We start from the raw sequence: 22817 nt of genomic DNA on the forward strand, positions 1-22817 counted from the left end.
GCGCCCTCAGTGAACAGTGCCCAATGACTCCCGCCACCCTGGCCTCCAGCCGCGCTCCGAGCTGACCGAGCCTGCGACCGGTTCAAGGCAACCCCGAGCTGAGAGTCACTCCTCGGCTCTGTCTCTGCAGCCGGCTTCCCCGTTCTAATACCGGTAAGCTCTGGGACACTCAGACACCCCCGATCCTTCTGCGACCCTGCGGGACCTGAGGCCGCGCTGACCCCGCCTGGGCTTCACCCCAGTTAAGCCTCTGGAGCGATGTCCCTCAGCGGAACAGACTTTTAAAAGTCCTGATTTTGCTCCGTTGCTCCGCTGCTCGCTGGGAGCCGGCCCCTCCCGCCGCGGTCTATCTTCCCGTCGCTTTGGATTCACTTCTCCTCCAGTCCTACCTTTCAGATAGTGGTTGATTTTCTGTTTCTAGAGTTGCTGTTCTTCTTCTCTTCAATCTCCCGTTGGATTTGTAGGTGTTTGCAATCTTTAGATAAGCTATTTAGCTGATCTCCCGCTACCCGAAGTAGTCTCAGCCTGCTACTTCTCCGCCATCTTGACTCCTCTCTAATTTATAGATTTAATGGAAGCCCAATTGAAATCTCTATGGGACTTAAAAAAACAAAACAAAACTGATGAACCCATTCTAAAGATCATCTGGAGACAATAGTTTTGAAGTATGTGAAAGTAGAGTATTTATTGGGTCCTTGCCTTATTAAAATTTTCAGTATAGTCTGAAGCTCTGAAAATGAAAACAGTGAACATTGGTGAATTTGCAGATGGGAAGTTACAATTCCTAGAAGAAACACAAATGGCAAAAAAATGGGAAAAAAGCCCAGTATCACTAGTAATTTCACAAATTATAATACTGAAATACTTTTTTCTTTATTTTTGGAGGGGCCCAATAAGTTAACAAAGATTTTGAAAAGTGAATAAAATTAATGTAAAACAATTGTTTATTGACACATATCAACTGACAATACTTATTGATTGTTAGGTTTCTTTTTGATAAGCAATTTAAAAGCAAGTAGTAAGGATATTTAAAAAATTTTTAACTGTAGACTTTTAAGTTCTACCTTTAAACTCTACCAAATAAAGTAATTACATTGAAAGTTTTTTATATTTTATATTTTATATTTTATATTTTTATTTTATAAAAGGATGCTCATTGCACACTAATAGCAAAACCTTGGAAATATCTAAATGTTCAAAAAAGAAGAATCAATAAATAAAATATGGAATAGACATAAAACAGAATAGTATTCTGAACCTGAAAACACTGAGTAAAAAAGTAATATATCTAACTGTATATAGACTAAAATCAAAACCATGTGAAATGAATTGGAAACACCCCAAAAGGAAAATTCCTATTTCTGGTAAGATTTTGGATGATTTTTATTTATCCCTGTAAGCTATCTGAATTAAGTATATATATAGTTACATGTAAGAGTTCCATAGGGAAAAAATTAAGAAATGGAAAGAAAGTAGGTAATATGAAAGAAATTTAATAAAATGAACTAACATCACATTTTCTTGGGATTTCTTTTTAACTTGTGATTAAGCCAAATGGCTGTGAGAACTGGAAATTTTTTTCCTTCCCAAACTAGTTTTTTTTTTTTTTAAGATTTTATTTATTTATTTGACAGACAGATCACAAGTAGGCAGAGAGGTAGGCAGAGAGAGAGAGAAGGAAGCAGGCTCCCTGCAGAGCAGCGAACCCAATGTGGGACTCGATCCCAAGACCCTGAGATTATGACCCGAGTTGAAGGCAGAGGCTTTAACCCACTGAGCCACACAGATGCCCCTAGTTTTGGTTTTTAATAGTTGTCAGTAATTTTGAAATTTGATGTATGAGTGAAAGCTATTTAGCATTGGTACATTTTTATGTAAATGCTAGGACTGGTGGTTCTACAACTATATGTGATTTATTTTCAAGTAATAATCCAGGCAATAAATTGGCTTGGGGATCCAGTCTGAAGAATGGCAGACCAGGTGATTGTTGATGTGTGGAAGAACTATGACCACTGCCACCACGACTCCTTGATGGGGCTTTGGATCTTTCTCTTGAGCCAACAAAATCAAGACTCTGGGTCTTTTTTCTAGAGCTGGAATCCATCAGCATCACCTGGGAGTGCTTGCAAAAATGCAGGTCTAGGGTTCAACCCTGTACCTGTTGCACACTCTCCTGCAGTAGACTTGGTAAATTATGTTATAAGAAGCTTCCTGGGAGCAATTACAAAGCTTCTAGTAGCACATTTAAAAAGAAAAAGAAACAGATTAAATTAAGGTTAATATATTTTATTTAACACAATAGATCTAGAATAGTTATATTTCAAATGCAAATAAATATTAAAACTGCTAGAGAGATATTTTTACATGATAATGCTCTTGCTAAGTCTTTAAAATCCAGTGTACATTTTACACTTACAGTCCATCATAATTCAGACACTAAATTTTCATGGGAAATACTTGGTCTGTGTTCAGATTTATAAAGTTACTTGAAAAAGTGGATTTGCACACCTGAGTAAGTTCAAACATACTTAAATGCAATAGGTATTAGTCTGTCTTCTGCACAATAGCCTCCAGTCATCCTCCAGAGCAGTGGGAGTAAAGGGCAAATTCCTACAGTGACGCCCAAAGTCTTAGCCCTCTGGTTTTTGGTTCCGCTCTCACTTCATCTGCCACTCCCCTTGCTCCAACACTCCATTCCACCCCAGTCACATGGGCCTTCTACGTTCCATAAACACTCCAGACACATTTTTGCCTTAGGACCCTGGTCTAAGCTGTTCCTGGGATTGACGGTGCTTCTCCCCAGATTTCCCCGTAGTAAATTCCCTCATCTTCTATATCAGCTAATAAACCACTCCCCACAGCATGAGTCCGCCTGGTGGGAATGCAGTAGATCTTTGGCTTTTCCTACATCTAAGGAAAAAGTTTAAGAAAACAGATGAGCTGCATTAGGATGTCTATTTTCCAGACAACAGAGTTGGTGCTTCCTTCGATCCTCCTTGAATAAATGATGACCCAGCCTGTCTTTTTTCTGGACATAAAATCATGCCTTGCTAGAATATGGTGTGTAGGGCTGATGTGGCTTCCTTAATGTGTCAGAACCTTCAGTTTTAGTCAATGACAGAGGATGAGCAAGGTCAGATTAGAACTCTGGGATTTAACTGCATCATTACCACTAGACCACACATCCTATGTGGAAACACCTGATTGCCTTCCCCTCTAAAACATAAGAGAAAAATGTCACTTACGTGAAATCTTATGTCTTGCTTTCAGGCAGGCATACATCCTGCTGTTTTAAATTATTTAAACAGCTGCTGAGAAATTTGACTTTTGCATGATCTGCTGAGAATTCACTCTGACCTTGAACTTGATATGTAGCCATTGTCAGAGTGATTTCCCAGATGACCGGAAGCATCTGGTGTTGCCTTGAGCCCAGACTCAGGAGCCTATTTGACAGTCGGCCACCTCGCCATTGTTTTGACATTTGAGTACCACACAGTGGCAGAGCAGCCATGTGGAAAGGAAGGAGGAGATGAGAAGTTTTTGATGGATACAGTATGCATGAAATGCTAAGTCTGTGAGAGGGATGTTTAAGCATGCCCTGGGTCAACTCACATGAAAGAGATTAGCTGCCTCTCTGTGCAGCCTAATGTGAGATGATCTTGCACTGGCTGGCTTTGTGAGCATGAGGAGACTGCCCTGGAGACAGGCATGGGAATGACAACCACCATCTGATAGGTGACTGCTGACCTCTGGTGAGTCTCTAACGGGCAAAAGAATTTCAGGGTTTCCCTGAGTCTGGCACGTGCACAAAGAATTTGCACGGATATAATGGACAGGGCAAAATCATGGGTCCCAAAGTCCTAACTTCTGCTTGTCACTAATTCATTATTAAATCTTATTCACAAAGTATGGGCATTGCAGAAATAAATCAAATGCCTTACACAGAGAGGCAGGTAAAGTCCATGGACGAGGATGCCAAGTTCCGCAACTTCTCGCCTCCAGACATTTGTTGCCATGAAGGAATGCAGTGCTTTGGATTCCCCAAAAAGCTGAGAATCCAGATTTTATATGAGATCTCCACATTTTTAAAGCTAGACAACTAATTCAACTTTTCAAATATACTGTGCAGCCCCAACAAAACGCGTTAGAGAGAATAAAAAGATTCTCTCAGTTTTAAATGTGTGGAAACAAAGTCCTTTTTCCCATGAGAAACTTAGGATCAGAAAAGTAACATCTCTCCAAGATCAACTTGCGTTAATGAACGTTTGCTGAGTACCAAGTTTATGCCTCCAGGGAAGATAATCTGTAAAGATCTTTATTGGATAAACTTTCACTGCAAGACCAAGCCACTCCTTTTTTCTGAGCTTGTATCTGTACCTGTAAACGAACCAGAAGCACAGTTATCTCCATGAATAACTGTGAAGAGTAAATGAATTTACAACAAGTACTTTGAAATGAGTCAATTTCAAATAAATGTAGTTGAATAACATCAAATGTTAAGATCGAAAATTGCTGGTTGGTCCTTCTTTTTGTCATCCAGCATCAGCCCTGCAGGGAGAGGGCTTCTCAGGCAAGGAGGGGGATGGGAAGGAAGAGGAGGAGGTGGGGAAGAGAACCTGGTCTGCTGCAAGGTTTGCAAGCTTTATGCAAGCTTCATACTTGTGTCACCATCAGCAAGTTATTCCTTTCTGCTGAGCCATTGTATTTTTACTTTCTGAAAATCCTTCTTGTCACTTGTGGGTCATTTGGGAAGAATCAACATCTTTTCTGTATTAAGTCTTTATTATGACATTTATTCAGCTCTCCTTTTAAGTACTTCCATGGGGTTTCTTAGTTCTATCCATTGGAGTCTTGGATTTGTTTTATTATGCAATACTTGCATTATCATGTAGCTCTGAATGTTTTGTCATTTCTATTGTTATCATCACATGCATTCCGTCAAGAAATACTTCTTATCATGTGCCAAGCCCTGTGCAAAGTACTGGGCTTTTACTAAAACACACGACAGACAAAAACTCCCTACCTGAGTGGAATTTATATGCTAATCAGGCAGAGAGCAAAGAAGCACAATATATAGGAAAAATGTAAAGCATATGAGAAGGGGTGTAGCTATGGAGAAAAATAGAGCAGGGAGAAGGCACACAGAATGTCAGGTGAGGGCAGTGAGAGTTCTATTTTAAATTCATTTTAAAAGCTGAGCAGCTAGGAAAGGTGTCCCTGTAAAGGTGATCCGAGGAAGGGAGGGAGAACACTGATGAGAAGGTAGCGTGTCTGGCATAGTGAGTGGAAAGAACACAGGCAATGAGGCAACCGTATTCTTGTCATGTGTGCTGGTTGGTGTCACAGAGCCCAGAGCCATCCGAACGGATGGGATATGGGAGAAAGTACTAGAAAGTCAGGCAGGTAAAGGGGGAGACAGAGGAGGTGGCTTCAGATTATTTTTCCAAATGATAAATTTATGAAACCCAAATTATCGATGTATTTGGACTCATTTCTACTTAATTCTCTATTTGCAATTCTTTTTCCCTTGGCTTCCTTTTCTTCCTTTACCTCTGTCATCAGATGGCTTAATAAAATCACCTTTATATCGTACTATAGAAAGGAACACAGTCTCTAAAAGTGATGAAGTCCTAGAACATAGGTGAGGCTCGGTGGGGTGAAGTTCGGAGCCGATGACCAAGAAAGAATTCTCGAGACATCTTTGGTGCAAAATGGTGGTTTATTGAAGCCCGGGGACAGGACCCGTGGGCAGGAAGAACTGCTGCCCCGGGGATGTGAAGACTGGTCCATCATACACTAGAAAGTTGGGGAGGGGATTAGGGATGATGTAAGTCTCTAAGGAATTTTGGAAGCAAGGTTTCTAGGACCTTGAGGGGCTAGCTATTTCTAGGGAAAATGTTATCATTACCCGTAATAAAACCTTCTCATGAGACCCTTTAGATGTATATCAGTGGGCCATATGCTTGGGAATGATTGTCGACACTATCTTGGAGGTTTAGAGATAAAGTTTCCTAAAGGAATTGTTAAAGTAGACTTATAGGATCCTGGTTGGGGCTAGGGGGTTGGCCAGGCTAAGATTGTCCTTTGCCTTTAGCAAAGCCTTAAGGTGGAGGTCACTCTGCCTGTTTTAAGGGCTTGTCAGTAGGTAAGGAAATTTAATAATTACTCTTCTGCCTCTGTGTCCCACATCAAAAGCACTCTCTGGCATTGAGTTCTGGCTTCCCCACTTTTTAGCAATACGACCTCGGGTCTGTCACTTCTCTGTGCCCTTAGCTGCCTATCGGAGAGAAATGCGGACTAGGAGTGGTCCTCTCATGGCAGGTTGTAAGGATGGCGTGGAGCCCTTCGGCAGTGGCTAGTATACAGGAAGTCCTCAAAATGTGTTTGTTATTCTTCTGCTGGTTTGAAAGCTCTGTATTGATTATATTTCACACTGTCAATTTTTAAAGACACATATTTTTTAATAATGTGAAAAGTTATTTGATATTACTTCCTCCTCTTGGCCACTACAAAACCTAACATTCTTTACCTTCCCCTTAAACATTTCTTATTTGTGATTGTTATTTAGAATTTATTTTTAAAAAACATGCTTTTTTTTTTTTTGCGGTCATCAGATTACTAAATTTAACAATATATTGTGACTCTTCTGGACTTGTCCTGTGTTTTCCTTGGGTTCCTCTTTCTTCTTGATTTAGTGTGTTTTTTTTTTTTTTTTTTTTTTTTTTTTAATGAGGGTCTTTGGGCATCTGAACTATGCTTTTATAACTAGATAGGCTTTTATTTTGTTCTAACTTGTGAATAAGGGTTTACTGGGATATAAAATTTCACAATACTGGTAAGGCTTCCTGAAAGTTCGTGAACCTCATTGGACATCACTTTTTTTTTTTTTTTTTTTTAAACACTGTCTATTAACTACAAGATCACAAAATTGTTCTGAGCACTACAGCAGAGAGAGGCAGGGGTAAGGATTTCAATATCCGGGATCTCTCCAGTTTGTTTCCACTTTGTTTCTATGTTGGTTGTTATTGATGGAATCAGATAGTGTAAACATCGTAGCTTGGATAGCATCCTTCATCCTATGAAGGAATATGGGCAAGATTTATTCTCTGTGAGATTCAACTTCTATTTCTCCAGTAACATTGCACTTTTGAAGGTACCTGTATTTGTATGGACTCTAAATAAAAGGAATTTATTTGTTCAGAAGAAAAAATTGTATTTTGAATACATCTTTTGATTGCTTTTTGGCCTCTGCTGCTAGTAAATTTGTGGTAAATTTAATTCTCACTCCTCTGGAAGCAATTTTTCTATTCATTAGAATGATTTTATCACTATATATCTTGCTCATGATTCATAGTGACTTCTGATCTGTCCATACATCTGCTGTTAAGAGTAAATAAAATAACCAGGCCCCTGCTTACCTCTCATTGTTCATCTTCATGTTACCCTTCTCTCACTCACCACATTCATACCACCCGCACCTTTCTAGATGTCCAAAGGTCCTCTTCTCTTAGAGAGTCTTGACACATCTTGCTGGTTTTGACCTGAAAACTCCCTTCTACATCTTCTCCTGAAACCTATTTATCCTTCAGGTCCCACCTTAAGTATGCTTTCCTTGCAGATGCTTACTCGGAATCCCCTGACCAGCTTAGAGACCACAACACATTCTCTCAGGGAACTCCATATACTTCCCTTGTAGCTTTTGTCAACGTAGTAAGAAAAAATTGTTCCTTGTATATCTGCCTCCGCCTTTGTATTTTCAGCCCCATGAAGACAGGGACTGTCTTGTTCCCACAGCATCCCCAGTACTTGACTGTGCCCATCTTGTGCTTCCCAGAAGCAGATGTCAAGAAGGGTTAGACATACAGGAGATTTCTTAGGGAAAATGTTGTGAAGGCTAAAGGGGAAAGAGGGCAGAAATCAATAGGGAGAGTCAGGGAGAGGGGGAAGGAAGGGTTGAATAAGAAGAGTGTCAGACTTCAGCACAACATTGAGAAAATCTGGGCCAGGTCAGTGTGGAGTCTGCAAGCAAAAGCTGTTCCTTAGAGAAAGCCTGAGTTGGGCAAAAATCTCCAGCATGGGTCACCCTCCACCTCCTGCCGCTGCTGGGCTCAGCATTGACCCGGAAGAGTTCAGAGACGTGGGGCTTGGACATGTTTGTCACAGCAGATCTGGAGCTGTGACAGCTGAGCTGGGAATGCCAGGCAATAATGCTCCCACAAAAGGTCCTCTTGAGGGGGTTCTGGGTGGGTCTTCCCGTGGGCCCCAGGCTCATGTGGTTTCTGGAATGGATCGAATGGGCTCCCCAGAATCAATGTTTACGTCTCGGTGCCTGGACCCTGTGAATGTGAACTTATTTGGAAAAAGGGTCTTTGCTGATACAATTAAGATAATGAAAGATCCGGAGATGAGATCTATAGCTGCATGAGGCTGGTGGAGGCTGCATCGGGCAGTCCAGACCCAGAACCTATCCACCGTCCTGGGAGATCCTTCAACAGTACAACTCCTGATGTTTATTGCAAGCAATGTGATATATAAGTGTGTGTGTGTGTGTGTGTGTGTGTGTGTACACCCTCACACGCACAACACCTAAAATTTTACAGAAGGACTATCTGAAAAATGCACACTTCCTGCGCCCAGCAGCAGGCCTCAGTGTGGGTCAGATCCTTTCTCGAGACTGGTTTGGTGCTCTTCCTCTCTCTTACTTCTTTTATTTCCTCAAAATTCTGCAGGAAGAGCAAACAGTTCAATAAAAAAAAGAAGTATCTCCCACTGACTTGTATTCCCTAACTGATTTCAGTGTCTTTTATTTTTGAAGAGAACTTTCTCTAGACAATAATTCTTAGTTTAGGCTGCCTCTGTGTGACTGTGGACTCATATTTCCAAGCTCTCTCTCTTCTCCAAACGTTATTGTCCGAGGAACTGCCGTGACCCAGAGGGACTGTCCCATTTGGTCTTTCAGGTGTGTTGGGCTAGAAAAATCCTGAAAACAGTCCGCGAGCACTGATATGCTTCCTTATCGTCACCTGATGGTGATCATATGAACATCCACACTCACGTACAGCTCTGTGAGATGATTCACAGGGAGTCGGCAGAGCGCTCCGTCTTTCCAGGAGGCCATGACTCACAAGTTTTATCCCTGAGAAGAGTACAGTTACGCAAATAACAAAAAAGTTACCCATTTAGAAACATATCTGCTTTGGGAAGCCAATTTGCCAGAAATGTGTCTGGTATTATATTGCTTATCCTGTTTTACAAATGAAAAGAAATCTGTGTCTTGTGGTTTTGCTGAACCTTGGCTACTATTAATTATCAATGAGATGGGACTTTGAAAAATTTCCGATTTCATTTAGTGTCTTGCATAGCATGATGCTCCTAATCCTAACAGTGTTAAACAGACTACAATGTCTGCATCAGGGCCCCCTTACTTTTGAAAAGGCATTCCTTCTTTCTCCCAAATGGTCACATTCCATTGGCTCATTTTGCAGAATATTACAAAGCTGTCCTCTAGTACGAGCTTCTGAAAGTAGAAGCTCTAAGGAGGATAGTTGTCACCTAGGCAGTATGTGTCTTCTCTCAGTCCTGGGAGGTTGTTGCTTCAGCAGCCTTTATGGTGCCAACCTTTTGCTTATTAACATTTTTTTAACAGAAAGATTGAAGCTCTTCTGTTAATCTAGATCTCCTTTGGGTATTTTCATTATGCTTCTCATTAGCCAGCATCTTGGGCAGGAGTACAGAGAATTAGGTTTGGAATGGAGGACAAGAAATAAATAGGGAAGGAAGAAGCCAACTTTGTAATGACTTTTGGTAGCCGGTCAGCATTCTGAAATTAAAAAAAAAAAAAAGTAATCAATTATCAGAGTTGCGGTGTTTGGACACTTCCTATTCTGTGTGCTTCATCCGTTTATTGTGTTGATTCTGCTTTATAATTAAGTTTTTTAAAAAAATTTATTTGACAGAGAGAGACACAGCAAGAGAGGGAACACAAGCAGGGAGAGTGGGAGAGGGAGAAGCAGGCTTCCCACTGAGCTTTCCCCCGATGCGGGGCTCAATCCCAGGACCCTGAGATCATGACCGGAGCTGAAGGCAGATGCTTAATGATGGAGCCATCCAGGGACCCATATTGTGTTGATTCTTTAGCTCTTAGTTCTTTACAATTACTCACCACACACATAAGCCCCACTAAGATGAAACTACAGCACTTTATAAGATGTTTATGTTGTAAGAAACAGCAACATTCCTGGAGGTAATAATACTGTTTTAATTCTTGTAGTGCATGAATAGTTACAGAGGATTTTCCCATTCACCGCTCTACTTGGTCCTAAGAGCAATCCTGTCTTGTGGAGCACTATCTTGCACCATGATGGATAGTGTGTTAGCTTTGCAGAGAAATGGCCCTGAGTTGTAATTCCATCTCTGTCACTTTCTAGATGTAGGACTCATATGGACTGAATGTTTGTGTCCCTTCCTAATCCATATGTTGAAGACCTAACCCCTCAGTGTGGTTGTAGTAGGAGATGGAGCCTTTAAGGAAGTAGCTGATTGCGGTCATAAGGATGGTCTCTGATCTGATAGGATGAATGTCCTTATGAGGTGAAACACTAGAGAGTGTTCTTTCTCTCCCTCTCTCCCATTCTTTCTGTCTCTCTGACATCTTGCTCCCTCTCCATGCATACAAAGGAAGGCCATTTGAGGACATACCAAAAAGGTGGCTGTCTAAAAGCCAGGAAGGGAACTCTCACTAGAAATCAAATTTTCTGGCACCTTGAAATCACGGACTTCCAGCTTCCAGAACTGTGAGAAAATTAATTTCTGTTGTGTAGGCTACTTAGCCTCTGGTATTTTGTTATGGCAGCTTGAGCTGATTCATACAAGGATCTTGGATGCATTCACAAATATCTGAGTCACTTCTGTATCATAAAGACTTGGAGTTTCAGGTCACAGTGTCTCAGAGTCATTTATTCAGTGTTCTGTTTAATCATCAACTCCTCAGAAAGGCTTTTATTACCTAAGACAGTGGCCACTATCACACTCTACCTCCTACCTTGTTTTTTTTTTTTTTTTCTCCTGAGACCAAATCTACTTGACATCATATTCGTTGTTTATTTCTTTATGCATGTGTACCTCTCTCACCAGAATATAGGCATTATGAAAGGAGGCCCTTGGTCTGCTTTGATTTTTACTGTATCTATATAACCTAGAAGAGTGCTGGACACATAGTAGTAGACAATAAATACTTGTTAAATACATAGGTTTCTTGGGGGAATTAATGGAATGCATATATTTTGAATCTTAGAGGGTATCTTTCTCATAGTAGGTCCTCAATGATGGTAACCATGATTAAAAGGATGGCATACGAACACAAATTTTACTCTTCCATTTTATCAAAAAGCATTTTCTTAATTCCTCCCTATATGCTAGTCACTAATCTAGGACATGCAAACAAGTTCAAGGTTATACAATTAATTAGAGGCTGATAAAATCTCGATCATTTGGGAGTACCCAAATCTTCTGGAGGTTAGATCTAATCTTACCAGTAATAATTTGTCCACTTACCTCTACCATTTAAGTTGAAAATGTAGCTAAATTATTTTATTTTGCTACTAGTTCCCATCTGTGAAATGAAAGAATAGGCAGAAAGGAATTTCAAGTCAAATAAAAAACTATTTTGTGGGGCGCCTGGGTGGCTCAGTGGGTTAAGCCGCTGCCTTCGGCTCAGGTCATGATCCCAGGTCCTGGGTTCGAGCCCCACGTCGGGCTTTCTGCTCAGCAGGGAGCCTGCTTCCTCCTCTCTCTCTGCCTGCCTCTCTGCCTACTTGTGATTTCTCTCTGTCAAATGAATAAATAAAATCTTTAAAAAAAAAAAAACTATTTTGTATGTATTGAAAGGTTTGTGGTTGTTACAACAACGTAATGATGTGGTTAACAGGAAGATGAGAGATGACACAATAGAAAGATATAATTTGAAAAAATAAGCATGTGAAAATTTATTGAGGTGGCTACACTATGGAGAATGTTGACGTCCCCCCAAAAGAAGTAACAGTTTCTCAGTTTTCTAAGGTCCACAAAAACATAGAACTGCTCACAGACCTGCCAGGGTACCTCACCTTTTCAAAAACTCTGGCTACAACTCCCTCTGTTCATGAGGAGTGAATAATGAATGTACACTACTGCAGTACATTCTTGGGTGTACTTTGATTAGGTGAATCAAAGACCCATTTTCTAGGCCAATGAGAGAACAGTTTGGAGACATTGGGAATTGATCCAGGAGTCTCACATCTGTCCAGTAAGAGGTCCCAAAGAAGTCAAAGCAACTATGGGAGATTAAATATGGCCACAAATTCTTTCCAGCTCCTCCCATTGATATATGGAGTCTGTTTCCCTAGTCTTAAATCTAGGTAGTTCTTGTCACTTGCTTTGACCAATAGAAAATGATGGAGGTGATGTGTGACTTCATTTAGACTCTAGGAGCTCATGAAGTTTCCATGTGTGTCTTCTTAGAATGCTGCATTGAGTCTCCCATGGGATGAAGAAGCCCAGATAGAGAGAGTGTTCCAGTTGAGCCCAGCGTGGGCTGCCTTGCCAGCTGAAAGCAACAGCATGAGTGACCTCAGGTAAGGCCAACAAAAGAACCACTCAATTAGTCCACAGAATTATGAGAAATAATGAAGTGCTTTAAGTCTTGAAGTTTCGACATGGTTTGTTATGTTGTGACAGGTAGCTAATAGAACAACAATAGAGATTAGAAAAACAAGAGGAGAAAATATATCTGAAGAAAATATATCTGACATGCTGAAGAATGGCACATCTTCTTGAGTGCTGAACAGGATGAATTTTTTAAAAAGACTCATATCTGGATACATCTTAATGTGTCTACTATCAAAATCTCTAAGATGAAAAGAAAACTCTAAAAGTGTCCAGAGCAGAAAACAAACAGACAAAAACAATTCCTGCTCCCAAAATATTTGTCATTGGCAGCACTGGGACACTAGAATAAAAGGAGACATAAATATCAAAGTCTTGATTTAGAATATTTTTGATCCTAGAATTCCATACCCAGCCCAACAACATTTAAGTGTAAGATCAAGAGGAAGAAAATTTAAGACCTGCTAGAACCCAGAAAGTTTACCAGCCACATACATTCTCTGAAAGATTTACTCAAGGATATATTACAGCAAACTGAAAAATGAATCAAAGAAAGAGTAAGACCTGATATATAAGAAATTGACAGGTAAACAAAATCAGTAAAACACAGAATTAATCTTTGATGCATAATATGGAAAACAATTCATAGTAACCTATCTGGAACTAAAGTCCCATAATTTATGACCTGATGTATTGTGGGATTGGTAAAGTGATTGAGTGCTAAGTTTCTTTTCCTCTTTAGGGAAATATGTAAATATTGATTTATTTCATGTAACTATAGAAGAATATGGATTTTAATAGTTCTGTCAAGAATGTAAAGCCACCTGGGTGGCTCCGTGGGTTAAAGCCTCTGCCTTCAGCTCAGGTCATGATCCCTGGGTCCTGGGATCGAGCCCCGCATCAGGCTCTCTGCTCAGCGGGGAGCCTGCTTCCTCTTCTCTCTCTCTCTCTGCCTGCCTTTTTGCCTACTTTTGATCTCTGTCAAATAAATAAATAAAAATCTTAAAAAAAGGATTATTAAAAAAAATGTAAAGGCAGTACTGAAAAAAGAGAAAGAGTATGTATAGGGTTCTAAACCACTAGAGATAAAAATTTATGGCACCACCAAAAAACCCCACTTGCTGTTTAATAGAAAATATAAAAAAAAACCTAAAAAGAATACTTCTAAACATATCAATATTGCCCTAATTATGGATGGATAAATTTCACACAGATGCTTGGATTGGGGATTATGTGTGGGATTGTACAATCTAGCTCAGTGTTGGCTACAATGGAAAGATTTAAAAGACATAGACAATCTAACAATAGAGAAAAAGAACATGATATGCTGGGTCTTCAAATTCAGCATAGCAGACAGAATGTGTATGTTTTTTTCCACCTCCTCTCACAGGTCCATTAAAGAGAAAGCAAAGGAAGGCTTGATCCTACAAGGACAAAGAGACAATAGCAGTTTTCTGAAACTAGAAATCAGAGAGAAAAGTGGTAATTGACCTGGCCAACCAGAGAGAGAGGGCATGGGAGCCTGGGTAAAATCTCTGAAAGGCTGAATAATCATGAAAACCCTGAGAATTTGGTGTTAGGTACCTATAAATGTGCAGATATCTGAAAGGCCAAAGGAAGGAGAATGGTTAAAACAATTGGGTTCCTAGATGCCCTCCTTGTGCCACATATCCAGTTGATTTCCCACACGTTAATATAACATTGGAGATTTATTCTTAGGTGAGGATGAACCTAAGGGATTCTGAACTGGGCACACCAAGTTCAAAGTGTGAATACCATACTGAAAAAGGAGGATTAAGTGAGCATTACCATTTTTACCATCATCCAATGGTGAAAATTCTAGTGTAAGGGCCTATGTAGCCAGAGCGATTCCATCCGGTTAAACAATGACTTTGAATGACTTTGTTTATACAGTAAAACTTAAACTGTCCCTGTCCCCCCCAACCCCAGGGGACTTACTTAAAAGCAAGTCCCGGAAACCAGTCCCAGGTAACAAAGCCCAAATATAAGTGTGGGTCAGGCCAGGTGGAGGTATCCAATCAGTGGGGGTGCATACTGTCTCCCTAGCTACCAAGGAGTATGGGCCCCACCCTTTGGGAGCCTTTTGGGTGCCAATTCTGACCAAGGTGATAGGCTAGTTCAAATACCTACTATAGGGCAATGTAATTCAATTGATTCAATTGGTCACTTATGTGTGACCTAACATGATTGTGCAGCTTTCTCTGTGTGTTACAATCTCATTGGCCACCTGTGCATGGTCAGGCCCAACCACATGGCCTTTGCCCTTAAAAGCTAGTCAGTAAGGCAGAGAGAGGTCGCCTCTTTGCAAGAGATGGCCCTGGCCAGTTGGTTTGATTCTTGATGCTTGGCGCAAAATAAAGCTTTGCTTGACCTTCGCTTTGTATCAGTCTCGCTCCTTTGACCATGGACCCAATACTAGAACCTTTTAAAAAGATGCTTGTAACTATTAATTTTCTCTGATTTCTGTGACGTTGACCAGCCCAAGATCTATAGACATTGTCAGTTGATGGTTTCACCCATGGAGAGGTAATTTCTCTTTTCTCACTCCATCCCCCAATCTCATATACACTGAGTTTATGTCAGCTTGTAGTAGTACGTCACTTTGCGTATGAATGGGTAGTAAATAAATAACAATCAGGAGAATTATCTATCAAGAAAGACTGAGGCCGGGGCACCTGGGTGGCTCAATGGGTTAATCCTCTGCCTTCGGCCCAGGTCGTGATCTCAGGGTCCTGGGATCGAGCCCCACATCGGGCTCTCTGCTCAGCAGAGAGCCTGCTTCTCCCTCTCTCTCTCTGTCTGTCTCTCTGCCTACTTGTGATCTCTCTCTCTGTCAAATAAATAAATAAAATCTTTAAAAAAAAGAAAGAAAGATAGAGGCCAAACAAACAAATGGAATAAAGATCCTTATAGGAAACAGAGACAAGTAGAGGGAGAAGAAAATTCAATTAACTGTAATTAACATTCCTGGAAAATATGTGAAGAATAGCATTCATGAAAAAGACCAAAATATATATAAAAAGAGAACATTCAGAAAAATAAAGAACCTCTGAAAATTAAAAACAAATAGTGGAAATTATGGGTCATGGTCTCTGAAGATAGTAAATATGGACAAAAGGAGCGATCTCTACTCCTTACCCCAAAGAATTCATCATATAGAAGTGAAAAAACAGTTATGTCTTAAAAAAAATTAAAATGAAATTAAGACCGTTAGAAATGAAGATTTGTGGGGTTGACTACAACAATCTTCAGAGGAAAATATCTATAAATGTATTTTTTTCCTTCTTGGCTCACATATAAACTACATTTCCCAGCTTCCCCTTCAGTTAGGTGGAACCACGTGATTGAGTCCTGGCCAGTGGAATATGGGAAGAAATAATTATGCTCCTTAGACACTGGACCTCTGAAAAAGCTTGTTCCCTAAGACTTACTTATTCCTTTTCTCTCTCTTTTCTCATTAGTCAGCCAGATGGAAGGATTCAGTGGAGGCAAGTAGTGAGTGTCAGTAAACATTACCCCTGCTTCTGTTGCTGCTGAGACTGTTCTGGTTTTCCCAGTGCTGACAGTAGAGTGTGTGTAGGAGGCAGGTTATTTATCCCTGTGATGAGGGAACAGAAGGCTGGCTGAGCACAAAGTGAAAGACTGATACCCTGCAACCTTCCCCCACCCCCACTCCTGGGTGGGACATATGTGACCTCCTTTAGGAATCTCCCAACTATCTTAATGTTAATACCTTGCTAGAGGGAAAAACCTTGACAATGGCAAAGCCTCAAGGCCTCAGGTATCTTGTAGGTCCTCTTTAGCATATGAAAGTTCTTTTGAAACCTCCCTTTTTCTTTAACTCTCCCAACTCCATATTATATAACCTGCCTCCACTCACAGCCCTGGGGCAACACCTCTTTCTGCCCACTGGTCCTGTCCCCATGCTTTAATAAACCACCGTTTTGCACCAAAGATGTCTCAGGAATTCTTTCTTGGTCATTGGCTCAGGACTCCACCCCACTGAACCTCACCTATATTCTAAAACTCCATCACCTGGTTCTTCAGTGCTCTTAATTCCAGTCTGGCAGAATCCCTAGAAGCTTAGTATAAAGGAAACAAGTTATCTGAATTTCTTCACTCAGTGGCGCAGTAGTGATGGAACAGAAGGCTGACTGAGGACAAAGCAAAAGCTGACACCTTGCAACCCCCCCCCCCACTCCTAGGTGGGACATATGTGATGTTCTTTAGGAATCTCCCAACTATTCTTAATAGCTTGCTAAAAAGCAGAACGACCTTGGCGATGGCAAGTCCTCTGGTATCTGGTATCTTGTAGGTCCTCTTTAGCATATGAAAGTTCTATTGAAAACTCCCTTTTCCTTACCCCCCCCCATGATACATAACCTGTCACCCCTCACAGCCCTGGGGCAGCACCTCTTTCTGCCCATAGGTCCTGTCCCCATGCTTTAATAAACCACAATTTTGCACCAAAGGTGTCTCAAGAATTCTTTCTTGGTCATCGGCTCCAGACCTCACTCCACCGACTTGGAAAGGTATCTTTATCACAAGCTAAGATGCTCTGTGTGTCATTCTTTTTGAGAGTTTGAAGCAATTCATTTATTCATTCTTCTGTTCATTTTCATTTTGGGAAATAACTTTTTAAGCATCTATTGGGTCGTCGGTTCTGGGAGTGCAGGAGGAACAATAGAAATGACCGCTGGGGCCGCCATCTTCCAGTCCCCTTCCCTGCCTTCTTTAACCCTAGACTCTCCCGCCATAAGGGTGTACGCCCAGGTCAAGTCTCCATAGGTAACCCGATACCAGGAAACAGGAGTATCAGGAGCCCTTACCCCATACCTTCCGATCACCAAATATGGATGTGAGCCCAAGCCCTACCTTGGCCTGATAAAAGACCCCTGCCAACTCCCTCCCAGTGTGACATCCCCCACTCCCCTTTCCGGAGTCGAGGAACCTCCCCCAAGGGTGCCCACCTCCTCCCCGCGCGACTTTCCTGGCTCCCCTTCTCCTGAGCCCTGAAACTTTGCCGGAGAGTGCCTTTAATTAATCTTGCCTTGCACCTACCTTGCCTGGTGGTGTGTTTACCTCACCTGAGAAACTTTACAGCATCTACCTATCAAATCTACTATCCTGGGCATGGAGACAGGTTTCATGCTTGAATAAGAGAGACAACTAAATAAATACAGACAATAATAAAAACATAAATCGTACTTAGCATTATGTTAGTAGTTGTGTTAATCAGTATTAGGAAGAAGCCATGCTTCTTTAAGGAGACCTTTCTTTGAGGATGGTCAGAGAAGATCTCTCACAGCATAAAGCGTGAGAACGTGAGAACCCTACAAAAAAACTGCCAGATGGATGACTCGGGCTTTCATTTTGAGTCTTTTAAGTTTTAAAAAGGTCTTTTGCGCTTTTCATGGAAAATAGATTAGAGCAGATATTAAGTAACTGGTAATGAATGTGAAGAGACAGGATGATTTATGAGAAAATATTTTTGTGATCCATTAACATGTTATGTCATATAAGGAATTTCTCCTACCCAGGATATTTTAGTAAAATAATTTTCAATCCCAAGCTTGCCAACAATGATCTTGTTATGACATGTTTGGAAGGGTCTTGCTTTTGGAGTGACAATTTTATTTTCAAGAAATACTATTTATTGTGTCTGATTATTTTAAGTGGCAAGATATCCTTGGGTTTGTCTGAGGATGAACTGTCTCACTGAATTTTGTGATTTGCGTGTGATTTGAAGAGTGATTTCAATGAGGAGACTAAGTGAACTATTTTTGTTCTCTTACTAGTTTACGTTAGAGACTGTTCAAAATAGACTGTGCTATTTTGACTACTGCCATTGTATTAGAACAAAGAGCATTCTTTGTTCCTTATACTATTAGGGCATGTTTGGTAAAGAAAGGAATGAATAGTAATTTTCTCTGAATTAAAAAAATAAATACAAGGTACTTTGCCAATAGAGAGAGAACTAAGAATACCTGCTTAAGAAAATGGCTCATGTCCTAAAAATGGGCCCTGTGGCTGATTCTTCTATAAGCATGGAAAATACTTTGGATTGGACACAAGTTTTTGACTATTTAACTCCAGATGGAATCTCTGTGAGGTCATTGGTATGTGGTTTTATGCAGTCTGGCTGGGTTGGAAAGTCTTGAAATAGGGATCTTATGCCCCTTCTTTTCCCAACTCCACTGCCATTATGGTGGCCTGAGGTGGACCTCTTATGACAGTAGTAAAAAGAGTTCACAGGGCAGAGGAGCCATTTGACTATGGGTCTGTTAGGTATAATGATGGGCAGGGGTGAGTTCTCTTTTGATCTTGCCAGAATTACAACTCACTGAAAATGTGATTGGATTTTACTTCACTCTGGTCTAGTTTTTACATGAGATCTGTATTAGATTTGGTTCAGTGGGTTTTATGATAGATTTGGTTCAATGAGTACAGAAACATATAGGTTGAAGTTAATAATAAAAATATATAGTCTTTGATGGCATTCATGATTTTGTTAAAAAATACTTTCCATCAAGTATTTAAGAGTTTATTCTTGCTCATGTTCAATTCAAATTCTTGGTTTCTGGAGGTTCTTCTAATTAAGCAAATGGCCATCTGTTTTTGTTTGTTTGTTTTTAGACAGCCATTCATCCAGAGAAGCATTTTTGAGGCTGTCTCTAGCTCTAGGCTCTTGGGAATGAAGCAAGAAAACATGTTAACCTTGTTCAGGGACCTGGCCCTCCTCTATGATTTTTGGTGTATTACTATAGAGAATAGCAGTGTTTCAGAAGGTGGGCTTTAAAAAAAGTATCAGAAAAAAAAAAAAAGTATCAGAACTAAAGGACACGAGTAAGTGTCCTTTTGTTTTTTTCCATTGAAGTTTCTGTATTTATATTGCTATTGCCATTTTTTCTGACTTTAATTCAAATTAAATAGTCCATCAAAAAAATTTTTTTGTAGTTAATATTTGGGGGTCCTCTGTTCTTTTTTTGTGTTCTTGACAGAAAAGTATTATGCTGGGTTTTCAGACTTGCTTCTTTTATGTCACTCAGGTAAGTGATTAATCTGAAAGGTAATGGTTTGGGGATATTGAATGGTAATGAAGTGACACAGAAATAGGGTATCTTGTTGGGCTTCTATTTATTTCTTCAGGTTTTTAAAAATAAATGCATAGGGCAATTAAATACTGAGATCACAGATCACAGTATACAAACTTTCAATATGTGTTATTCTCTAACCATCAAGAAGAACTCTGCACATTCATGTTTTCTTATAGCTCACTTTCCCATCTGTCCCTAGGTTCATGTACCTACTGAACGTTTACTGGTGTTCCCTAAAAGGATGAAGAAATTAAAGGTAGTGTTCTCAAAATGGCCAGTGACCATTTTGGTCCACTTTCAGATTTGTTCAAGCCTTTGTCATTTACAAGTCATCAGCATTAAATTACATTTCAGTCCTCATCATTGTCTTTTTCTAGATTATATTCATCATTCCAGAAAGAAACACTTTAGTTGTCAGCAGTCACTCCCCATGTCTGCTTCCCTCCCTGTCCTTAACAATTATTAATTTATTTTTTGGTATCTGGATTTTTATATTCTGGACACCTCATACAAATGGGATCATAACATATGTAGCATTTTGTGTCACTAAAGATAGTGTTTTTAAGATTTATGCATACTGTAGCATGTATAATTTTACAGCATGTGAATTCTATCTCAATTAAAAATGTACATAAAAGCCATGGAAGTTGGTTAAATAAAAAAACTTGCCATTCAGATGGGGCTGCCAACTATATGAAAATATTTACTCAAAATTAATATGCAAAAGTATAATTCTTGGTTTCTAGGTTACCTCTAAATTCATGATTTGCTTTTTTTCCCATGTACTAAAAATGGATTTGAAATAACTCTTTTTCTACCACATCAACCATGCAATACCTTCTCTTGGACACCTACTGTTCATCTTTGCTTCTTTTGGAAACAAGGTCCTTAAAACCATCCTGAGGCAGAATAAGTTGAGGACAAATGTGTCCACTCGGTGTTGAGTGCTGGGGTTTGTATTTTTGATAAAGTGTGTGATGTGTGTTTCTTCTGCCATAAAATAGGGACAATAATAATCCTTCCGTAGGGTCGTTGTGAGGTATAAATAGTGTTTAGAGCAATGCAGAGAACACAGTATATCTTCATTAAAAAAAAAAAAAAAGATTTTATTTATTTATTTGACAGAGAGAGAGAGTGTGTGTGAGCACAAACAGGGGGAGTGGCAGAGGGAAGGGGAGAAGCAGGCTCCCCTCTGAGCAGGAAGCCTGATGCGGGGCTCTATCCCTGGATCCTGGGATCATGACCTGAGTTGAAGGCAGACATTTAACCAACTGACTGAGCTACCCAGGTGCCCCACAGTATGTTTTCAAATGATATAAGTGATTATTACTCTTATTGGTGCTGATACTTATACCAGCAACAATGTCCAGTCGTACGTGCTTATGGAATGAGATGTTTTGCAGTAATGATTATAAATTTTTAACAGAAGTAGAAAGGTCTCTATTAATGCCTACCTCCTACATTAGAATTCTGCATATATGGCTAATGAGGTTCAGCTCTGGGTGTTTATTCATGGTGAGCACTGTGGCCATATGACTCATGGAGAGCATCATGGAAATACAGATATTGAGCAGGGAGAAGCTACTGAATGAAAATAAAAGTAATTCAACTCAGCTTTCATTTTCTGCTAAGTATTGTTTGTGGTAAAGTGTTAGTCAAGAGGCTGGAAAGAACTCGATGTTCAGATTGAGGTCATCAATAACCAGAATTACTGAAATGCCAAAAAGCAGGAGCAACTTGATAAGAACCATGAAATTCCAATTCTTCCTCAGATTGGTAAATGGATTGCTTTCATCTAATGTTGAGATTATGAAAACAACCCCACGAAAATTTTAATTATTTGCAGATTTTCTGACATTTTTAACTGAGAATTTAAACTACTGACTTTTCATCTATAAGGAGCTTATTGCATGTAATAGTTATATAATATTTCACTTATTAATAAATATAACAAAATTGGAAGAGCAAATTAACACTGCTATTGACATCAAATACATTCTGTGTAAAAAATAATTTTATATCTTTAGATGAAGTTATATATATTTTTAACAGTAGCCTAATAGTAGTAAGATACCTGACTGGGGAATTTTTGGTTTACAAAGTGATTTTACATGCACATACATGGATCTTAGCAGGACCCTGAATGTACATATTAATTTACAAAAAATTATAATTTTGGTTTTTAAGATTTTTATTTATTTATTTGAGAGAGAGAGTGCATGCTCATGGACAAGCACGGGGGAAGTACAGAGGAAGAAGCAGACTCCCTGCTGAGCAAGGAGCCCAACTCGGGGTTTGATTTTAGGACCCTGGGGTCATGACCTGAGCCAAAGGCAGATGCTTACCTGACTGAGCCACCCAGGCACTCCAATTTACAAAAATTTATTAAAGGCTTATTGTAAGCTAGATACCATTTGAGGTTTTCAAGGTAGATTAGATTAAACCAAATACTGTAGATAACATACCTGGCTGCTGTGGTCTGAATGTTTATGTCCCCCTAAAATTCACATGTTGGCATCCTACCCTCAAGGTGATGGCATTAGCAGGTAGGGCCTTCCGAAGGTGGTTAGGTCATGAAGGTAGAACCCTCAGGGCTGGGGTGAGTGTCCTTATAAAAGAGACTTCAGAGAGTTAGCTTGTACCTTCCACCATGGGAAGACACAGCAAAAAGGCATTGCTCCTTAGGAAATGGGCTCTCCCCAGATACCAAATCTGCTGGTATATGATTTTGGACTTCCTAGCAGTGAAGTGGTGCAATGGTGAAGTCCAGATGTGTTGCCTATAATCCCTGGAGGCCTCTGTGATATACAAAATTTGGTCAAGGATCAGAGCCAGTCTGGGGTGGGGTGCCTGGGTGGTGCAGTTGGTTAAGCAATGGATCCTTGATTTCAGTTCAGGTTGTGATCTCAGAGTCCGGAGATGGAGCCCTGCATTTGGGCTCTGTGCTGAGCGGGGAGTCTGCTTGAGATTCTCTCTCCCATTCTCCCTCTGTGTCATCCCCGCCTCCCGCCCTTTCTCTTTTTCTCTCTCTCTCTCAAATAAATAAATAAATCTTTA

The 22817-nt window shown here is 40.1% G+C and overlaps 1 long non-coding RNA gene across 1 annotated transcript in view; it reads left to right on the forward strand.

Moving 5' to 3' along the window:
• Nucleotides 1-5636: 5636 nt before the first annotated feature.
• LOC125095137 (uncharacterized) overlaps nt 5637-22817 on the forward strand; it is a 38886-nt gene continuing 21705 nt past the window's right edge. The window contains exons 1-3 of the long non-coding RNA XR_007125801.1: nt 5637-5803; nt 6302-6303; nt 12499-12611. This is a non-coding gene — a long non-coding RNA (uncharacterized LOC125095137). The remainder of the gene's footprint in view (nt 5804-6301; nt 6304-12498; nt 12612-22817) is intronic.

Source organism: Lutra lutra, chromosome 3, assembly GCF_902655055.1.
Source record: "Lutra lutra chromosome 3, mLutLut1.2, whole genome shotgun sequence".
Classification (NCBI taxonomy): Eukaryota; Metazoa; Chordata; class Mammalia; order Carnivora; family Mustelidae; genus Lutra; species Lutra lutra.